We start from the raw sequence: 8691 nt of genomic DNA, 5'->3' as shown, positions 1-8691 counted from the left end.
ATCATATAATTTACCATAAAGCCAGAGCATTTTTGAGAGGGATGCTAAAATAATTTAAAATACATACGCTTTTGAGATATTTATTTATTAACAAATTGTTTTTATTATATTTGTGGACCAATAAAACAGTTCTTTTCAAAAAGTGCTTGAAAACAAAATTCTTTTAAAAAGTAATATTTTATACATAAAAACAATATAAAACAATTATTCATATTGCTTATTTTAATTTTAAAAATTGCATTAGTATTTATTCAAGAACTTTAATCAATATTTTTTAAAAAACCCATATCTATCTCTAATATAACTGGTATTTTCCCAATGAATGTAGTTTTTATACTACATGGGCTTATTTTTTATACATTTATACTACATGGGCTTATTACCTTTTATTCATGAAATCACATGTAATCTTGCTCAAAGTTATATTTATGGTTAATAAATCTGAAAAGCTTTTTTATTTTAGACATTTCTCTGTATAACCTTAATTGAGAAAATATTTTCTCTACAGATATTAAATTACCTGGAAAGTTCAGAGCAAATTCTTGCTAAATATAAGCTATTCTCATTTCTAATTATTTAATTGAAATATGTAAATATTTCAGTCCAAATACTGATACTGTTTTTTATTTTAAACTTTTATTTAGGTACCTCAACAAATATTTTTATAAGAAAATCAAAGTAAATGTCTCTATTTATAATCCTTTTGACTTTTGCCAAATTCAGATGCTGCAAAATCATAAGCATATACTTGTATCCAGTGGAATATGGGAACTGTATAAAAAGATTTCTCCAAAGAGAAATTATAAAATTTCAAAATTAAATTTTGTGTACTTTTGATTGTCATCATTTAATTGATTCAATTCCTCCTGTGTTTTAAAGGGATAAATTTTGATGCCTTCTCAATTGCAAGCTTGATTTCCAAGAAAAGCAATTCACTAAAATCTTTAAATACTATTTTGTTGGTACTTCATTTTTTGAATAATTTAATTAGAGATTTCCAGCTAATTTTGAACACAGTAGAAATATAAAGGACTCATTTGTAAAACGTTTCACATGAATTGTAAGATATGTTGACTTACAGAATAATTCTTTAAAATTCCAACCACTTAAAAATCTGATTGGTAGCAAGTAACAGAAAGTAAAAGTACTCTTTGGCATGTTAAACAAATTTTTTTTGTATTCAACACCTGCTTTGCAACAGAATTTTGAGGTAATAGTTGCTCTGTAAAAATATATAGAAATGTAAATTTTGACTACAGTTTCCATTTAAATTGACAGAGTCTTGTTTGAGCACAATTGTGAATTGTGTAAGTGCCACAATCAATTCTAGGTGTATTTCTGATGTTTGTGTTTCTTAGTAAAAGAATAGTATTTGTACCATTTTGCTCTGCTCTCCCAAAATTAATATTTGTATTATTACTGCAAAATATTATCTTCTGTGTAAACTTTAAAAAGAAAGATCTGTTAAGTCTCTGCATACTTCATGTGTGTCTCAGACACAAATAGGTAAGAGGTACCTTGGCAGAAGTTAGAACTATCAAGTGGAGTAGCATCAAACCCATGAAAGCTTATTTTAATGTAAGTGTTAATAATCAAATCTGGTTAAATTTTTTTTTTAATCTGGAACAAATTCTTAATCAGATAAGACTTTAGGAAAGTAAACATAAATCAGAAAAACTGGCATGTCTGGTTATCCTGAAAATGACTAAACTTATAGGAACTTGACCTTATTGGAAGTTTTGGGAACTATGGCAATTCTTAAAAGCAGTTCTTTAACATTTTGCTTTTTGTTTCCATGTTTTCGTGTGATCCTTGAGCATAGTCATAGGCAGACAAATGAAACAAATTACAGAGTTGTGTTCTTACAAGACTGACATAAGAATATATTTGTAGGAAATTAGTAGTTTCTTATGCCTATAGGGTTTTAAATAAATGTTATTTACTTTTAAAACTTTTATCTTGCTGGCTAGTTTTCTTAAATTGCTAGCAATTGATTCATTTATCCAAATCACATTAGAGGGATATTTAGGATATTTATATATTTTTTTATATATTTATATCCTAAATATAACACAGTAGACAGCATAACAGGCAAGACCAAAATTAACCATGGACCTTACCTTCAAGAAACTTACATGGTGGAAGGAAAGATAAAACATCTGTTTTATATTTATACATGAGTCCACGCACACACACTCTAATACCAGCCTTATTGATATTCTTTTTATCACTGCTCATGTCATCATTCTTGCTGTTGGCTTCCTCCTTTATGGTCTACTTGATATTTTGTTCACTCCACACTTAACTTCCTCACTCCACTGGTGTTATTTTCTCTCACCCCACCTCAGCACCCCACTCCCAAGGTCTTTTCTGTAACCCTGTATCAGTAACGACTATGTAAACTCCAAAATCTGTGTCAGGATCTTGATCTCTGGCTACTCCCCTCTATCCACCTGGCTTACTTAAATTGTACCAGTACTGAGTCCAAGCTAGTACTGCTCACTGCACAACAGACCACTAAATCTAAAGATGAGTCACTGGGGCAAGAAATAGTGACTTTATTCAGAAAGCCAGCAGACTGAGAAGAGGGTGGACTATTGTCCCAAAGAACCATCTTACCCGAGTTAGAATCTGGACTTCTTTTTTTAAAATTTTTTATTTATTTATTTATTTATTTATGGCTGTGTTGGGTCTTCGTTTCTGTGCGAGGGCTTTCTCCAGTTGCGGCGAGTGGGGGCCACTCTTCATCGCGGTGCGCGGGCCTCTCACTATCGCGGCCTCTCTTGTTGCGGAGCACAGGCTCCAGATGCACAGGCTCAGTAGTTGTGGCTCACGGGCTTAGTTGCTCCGCGGCATGTGGGATCTTCCCAGACCAGGGCTCGAACCCGTGTCCCCTGCGTTGGCAGGCAGATTCTTAACCACTGCACCACCAGGGAAGCCCTGGACTTCTTTTATACTTAAAAAGGGAGGGGCTATGGCTGGTTGCTGCAAACTTCTTGGTGCTGGAATCCTTTGTTCTTGCAGCTGTCTATGTAGATCTGGTCACAATGGTCCTATAAACCTCCAGCAAGACTATTGTTTTTTCCAGTTTTGCAACTTTTTATCTCTATATGAATGGGAAAATGTTATGCCTTTAACAGTCAGAACCTTGAGAATGGGCTATCATGCATATTTCAGGCTAGAGGTAACATTCTTTTACAGAAGGTGCAGAGCCAGCGTGACTAAGCACAGGCAACACAGCACAGGGTTAGAGCTAAAGGAATAGATCTGATACGGAGTCAGGTTTTTTCTTCTCTGTTCCAGTACTCCTACACCCACAATTCTCCGATCCCTCTTTGAACCCCATCGCTTTGGTTCTCCTTTTCACTATACAGCATCCTCTTTATAGTTCAATTTCCTCCTTACTCACTGTGAAGTCCTTGGCTCCATGGTCCACTACTATAATCACTTTCTTGTAAACAGTCTTTCTCCTGTTTCACTTTATTGTAGGTAAGGCCTCAGATTTAGACCTAGCTCCCTGGGGAAAAAACCTCAATGTTCTCATATTAAATTAATGATCACAAATCCCAGATGGTCTCCAGTTTTGGCTAATAGTTCTCTATTCTTCTACTAAATTTCCATCCCCACATTCTAAGAAAGTTATTCTACACTTTTTCTTCTTCACAACACTCCCAACTCTGACATATGACCTCAGACCAGATACCACTGATAAGCTGTAAACTCACTGACAAGACCTACCTCACCACCACGTCTTCAGACCAGCCTTCATCTGTTCCAAGATTCTTTGCTTCACCTCTTGTTAAGAAGAGTCTGTGATCTTACTGAGGACAAAGACCCTACCCTTGTCTCCTCAAGAACTTTACTCATGTAATAATTGTGTCTTGCTCTTTTTTGCAACTTCAGTTTCACTTACATTGGGTGGTTTCTAATGGCATATAAAAAAGCCTTAATATCTTTTATCTAAGAAAAAACCCACACATTTAAAATCCTTCTCTCATCCCATATCTCTATACTTCATAGAAAAACTTCTCAAAAAGATTGATTACTCTTTTATTTTCCCTTTCTTCCCTCTCTATTCTTTCATTATTCTATTCCAATCAAGCTTTCTTCACCGCTCCAAAAAATAACCCATTTTCAAGGTAACCAATGGCTTCTACCTATCCTGGCAAGTCCACTGGTCGTGCTGTGTCCTCCTCTTACATGATCGTTCAGCGATTTTTGACAAAATGGAGCCACCTCTCCTTCGTGAAACGTTTTCTTGTCTTGACTGACATCAGAGTCTCCCGGTTCCTTTCTACTCCACTGACTGCTCCTTTTCATTTGCCTATGATGGTTCCTTGTTCTCAGTCAGACCTCAAATGCAGAAGTACCCTTTCAGCTCAATTCTGAGTCCTCTATCTTTTCTGTGTCTCAGAGACAGTTTTGACCTTGCTTCAGAATCACCTGAACATTGGTCAAAACACAGAGTGCTGGGTCTCACTCTCAGAGTTTCTGATTTGGTAGGTCTGGAGTAGGGTCTAAGAATTTGCATTTATAACAAATTTCCAGGTGATGGCTTGTGCTGCTGGTCTAGGGACCACTCTCTGAGAACCCCTGGTTTAGTGACTCAATTACACCAAATGGTTTAGAACCGGCCTGACTTTCAATTATACTTCCATCTTTTATTATCTGTGCAAAACTGGGCAAATTATTTAACCTTTATGTTCCTCAGTCTGATTGTAAAATAAAGATAATACAAGTTGCTATCTCAGGTGTTGGGAGAATTAAATGGAATAATCACATGACTATAATACTTTTTTTAAAAAAACTGTTCTTCCTACTTATACTCTTACCTCTCTAAAATCTGTTTTCTGAAAAGTAGCAGAGATGTAGTTTTAAAGCTGTATGTTAGGTAAGAATCACACTCCCTCCCCAATCTTGTCATTCAAGGGAACCCGGAATAAAATGTCTGGTCCCCTTCCAGATCACGAGCTCCTTGATGCATCATGCACCTACCATATTGGTCTTTTTCTGTTCTAGAAACTGTTCCAGTTACTCTTCACTGCATAACAAACTTCTCCAAAATTTAGTGGCTTAAAACAACAACCATCTTATCATTTCTCACATGTTTGTGAGTCAGGAATTCCAATAGAGCTTGGCTGGGTGATGCTTCTCTTCTTCACGGTGCATTCAAACGGCCGCCGGCCTGGAGAGGTCAAAAATAGCTTCTGTCATGTGTCTGGAGCCATGAATGAGTAGCCAGGAAGGCTGCACTCAACAGGACCCCTCTCCATCTGCCCCTGCTTTTAGTCATGTCCTCTTCCTGGGGTCTCTCCAGGAGGGTTGCTAGAGCTACCTATCTGCTAAGGGCTCTGAGAAACCAGGTGGAAGTTTCCAGTTCTCTGAGAGACTGGCCTGAAATAAGTACAGCCTCACTTCTAACACTCTTTGGGTCAAAGCAGTTGGAAGCCTGCCTAAATTCAAGGAGAGGGAGAAAAGATGCCACCTTGCAATGGGAAAAAAAGCGTCTAAGAATTTGCCACCTTTAATCTACCAGGGGAGTACCCCGAGATCATTCCTGCTAAATGCCTTTCATACCTGTTCCTTCCTCCGGGAATTCTGCTTCCAAATCCTTCCATGACTGACTCCTTCAAGTCTCAGCTCAGCCATCACCTCTTCATTACAGAAGAGTTCTTCTGACTGCCTTATATAAATGTACTTCCTCCCATCGTCATGTACTCCATCAACCATTTAATTTCTTCTGAAATTACTGTATTTATGACCTGCTGTCTCCCACTGTAATGTCAAATCCACAAGCGTAGAAACCCTGTCTTGCTCGTCAACACTATGGTTCTAGAACTCAGAATGATGCTTGACACATAGAATTTTCTCAATAAATATTTTCTGAAAGAATGAAGTAGTGATGACTATATAATTCATTCATAGAAATGTAAAGAAAATTTATAATTACCATAAAACCAGTTTTAGTATTACTATCTGTACCTGAATTTTCTGAGTGTAAGGTATTTATGTGTATAAAAGACTTTTTTTTCCTCCAAATTGATTCCTTTTGATCATAGATAAAACTGACCTATCAAGTGAGAAGATGGTATTTTTGCAGTTCCATAATGGTACTGTTTTCTTCATTACATTTTTGAGACGCGTTCATTTGAATGACACTTTTACCTAGAATTACTTTTGCTTATCCAAGAGATCTTCAGGGAAATTAAACAGATTTCTACTGAGTTACTAAAAACAATGTCATAAATGTCAAACCAAGTAAAACTTAACATTAAGAGCCATCTATACCTACTATGTTTTCAAGTTTCTTCTTACCATGTTAAAGAAAACATTAGTTTCAGTAAAGAAACGCAGTCTCTCAGTACAGTAAGTAGTTCTTAAAAAGCAGTAGGAATTAAATGAAAGAGATTGGAAAATGACTTCATGTTTTTTCAGTATAACCAAGCATTTGATGTTTTCTGAGAAAATAAATTTAGATTTTATAGAACCAAAAATGTTTGGAAAACATTTTAAGTTGCTTAGTCCAACATGCATCTGATTTCACCTTTTTCTCTAGTACATCCAACATTTTCAAGATTATCTAAACAACCAAGTAATAAATTTGAGAGTAAATTTATAAATAGGAATATTTTTTTAAGTTCAAGACCAAACATTGGTAAACAGAGAGATAAACCATTTTTTACTTTGTTATACAGCCAAAGTCATGGCAAAACACTAACCTTTTGTAAGTTTGTTAAAGAAATAGATTCAAGGGCTTTTTTTTTTAATGGCTCCTCTAGTGGATTCTGCCTTCCCATCTTCAATCGTTACTCCAATATAAGTGCTCATAATACTCTGCTTTACATATGGGAGTCTGATATGCACATAGTCAAGACTCAGTACATATTCATTCCAGTGAATAATTATATTATAAAAGTACCTACAAAAACTTCAGTGCATTTATAGCAAAACTTACATATATGCTTTTACAAATAATAGCTAATGTAGCATTAAAATATGTCTATTTTCTTTATTTTCCCCCAACTTTTTCCAGTCTTTATTCAGGAAAGGATAATGAAGTAAAAAGTATGGAAGCACAAAGTATAGAAACAAAACGTAGAATAAAGGAAGAGAAAAGTTAAAGCTAAGTGGAATAAAAGAAAGCGGGTGATGGGCCTCAGTAGTAAAATGCATATGCCAGATTATTCCATTCCCTCTAAGATTTACTATTTTCTATATTTGTGTTTATGATTTCCTATAAGGCAAATGAAGCAACTGAGGTAAATATTTTTAAAATATTTTTCTGCCTGGTATACTCATGTCATGATTTCTGAGTGTGCTGTTCCTAACTGCTGCAGGGTTTTAAGGCCCTCAAGAAGAGAATGACACTGCAGTCATTGTGGACACATCATGTTAATTGTGGTTCCTTAATTAACGATAAATGGGCTAACTAGCTTATGCTAAGTACTGTATTCAGTTCTCCAGGAAAAGCAAAATAAATGTAATGGCCTCTGTCTCAAAGAGTTGGCAGTCTAGTGAGGAAGTAAAATTTTTTATAGATCTGGGATAAAATGTGTTGAGATAATAAGTAATTGACTTGGAATTTAGATCTAAAATTTAAATCTGATCACAAATTACAGGTATGCATTTTTTTTAAAGAACATGTATAATACCTTCTCCGATATGTTAGACCTTCCTGTCTCCACTGAATCTTCTATTGCTTTGAGTGATTTTTAGGTAAAGAAAGTCTTTGATGTTTATAATTTATCTCAGGATGTGTCCGAATATGAACAAATTAAAAAAACAAAAACAAAAAACAAAAAAACACAGACCTTTCTGGTTCACATTTTTTTAAAAAAAGGTTTATGTTGGGTTCTTGAAATGACATACCTGGATTACAGTCATAGGTACATTTACATTAACATAGTCAGAGCTTGGATTACCTCTATCTCTAATTTTGTGAGACAACTAAACGTTCAATATTTAACTAATTTTCTTCTGACTCATTTCACTTTTCTCTTGAGCTCCTCAGTCTACATTTTTTCCTCTTCTGTTTTCCCCTTTTAACCTCCTTTAAAATTTGTCTTTCTTTACTAAGTTACCTTGATGTTTAGCTTTAGGTTTAACATTAAATCTTCATTTTTAGTGAGTCTTTGAGATGGATCTGAAACATGACATAAGATACTTCAGAAAAAGATGAGCTCATTAACGTTCATTTAAGTAAATGCTAGACATGTAATCAGTCAACAGCTTCTTCTGGCTTAATAAGAAAAACAACCTGGAGTTTTTGTTTTAAGTTAAGTAAAATTTGCAGGATTACATCCCCATAAAATGTTATACTAGTTGGCCAAGGAAAATATAGTATAATTTACAACATTTCTTTTTGTTAGATATCTATTGGAAAAATGCTTTTGCAATTAGAAAGAAGTAAATGGACTCATTCTTCCCTCATTAATTTGGCAAACACTTTATTAAACTATTGAAACTAAAAATGGTCACTTCTAGTGAAATCATAAGGTTCAAATGAAAAGCAACACTACAATGGTGCAATATTCTTATATTCTGGGAAAGAAGAAAGAGAATTAATATTTTTGAACACATAATATAAGCCATCCCTGAGCTGGGAAATTTCTACTACATTCATAATATTATATTTTTACAACATTATTGTAATCAGTAGCCCATATTTCATGTAAAGAGATGTGAAGTAAT

This window comes from Balaenoptera physalus (assembly GCF_965194825.1).
Source record: "Balaenoptera physalus genome assembly, chromosome: 9".
In the NCBI taxonomy this organism is placed as follows: domain Eukaryota; kingdom Metazoa; phylum Chordata; class Mammalia; order Artiodactyla; family Balaenopteridae; genus Balaenoptera; species Balaenoptera physalus.
Note: the sequence above shows the minus strand (reverse complement) of the source record.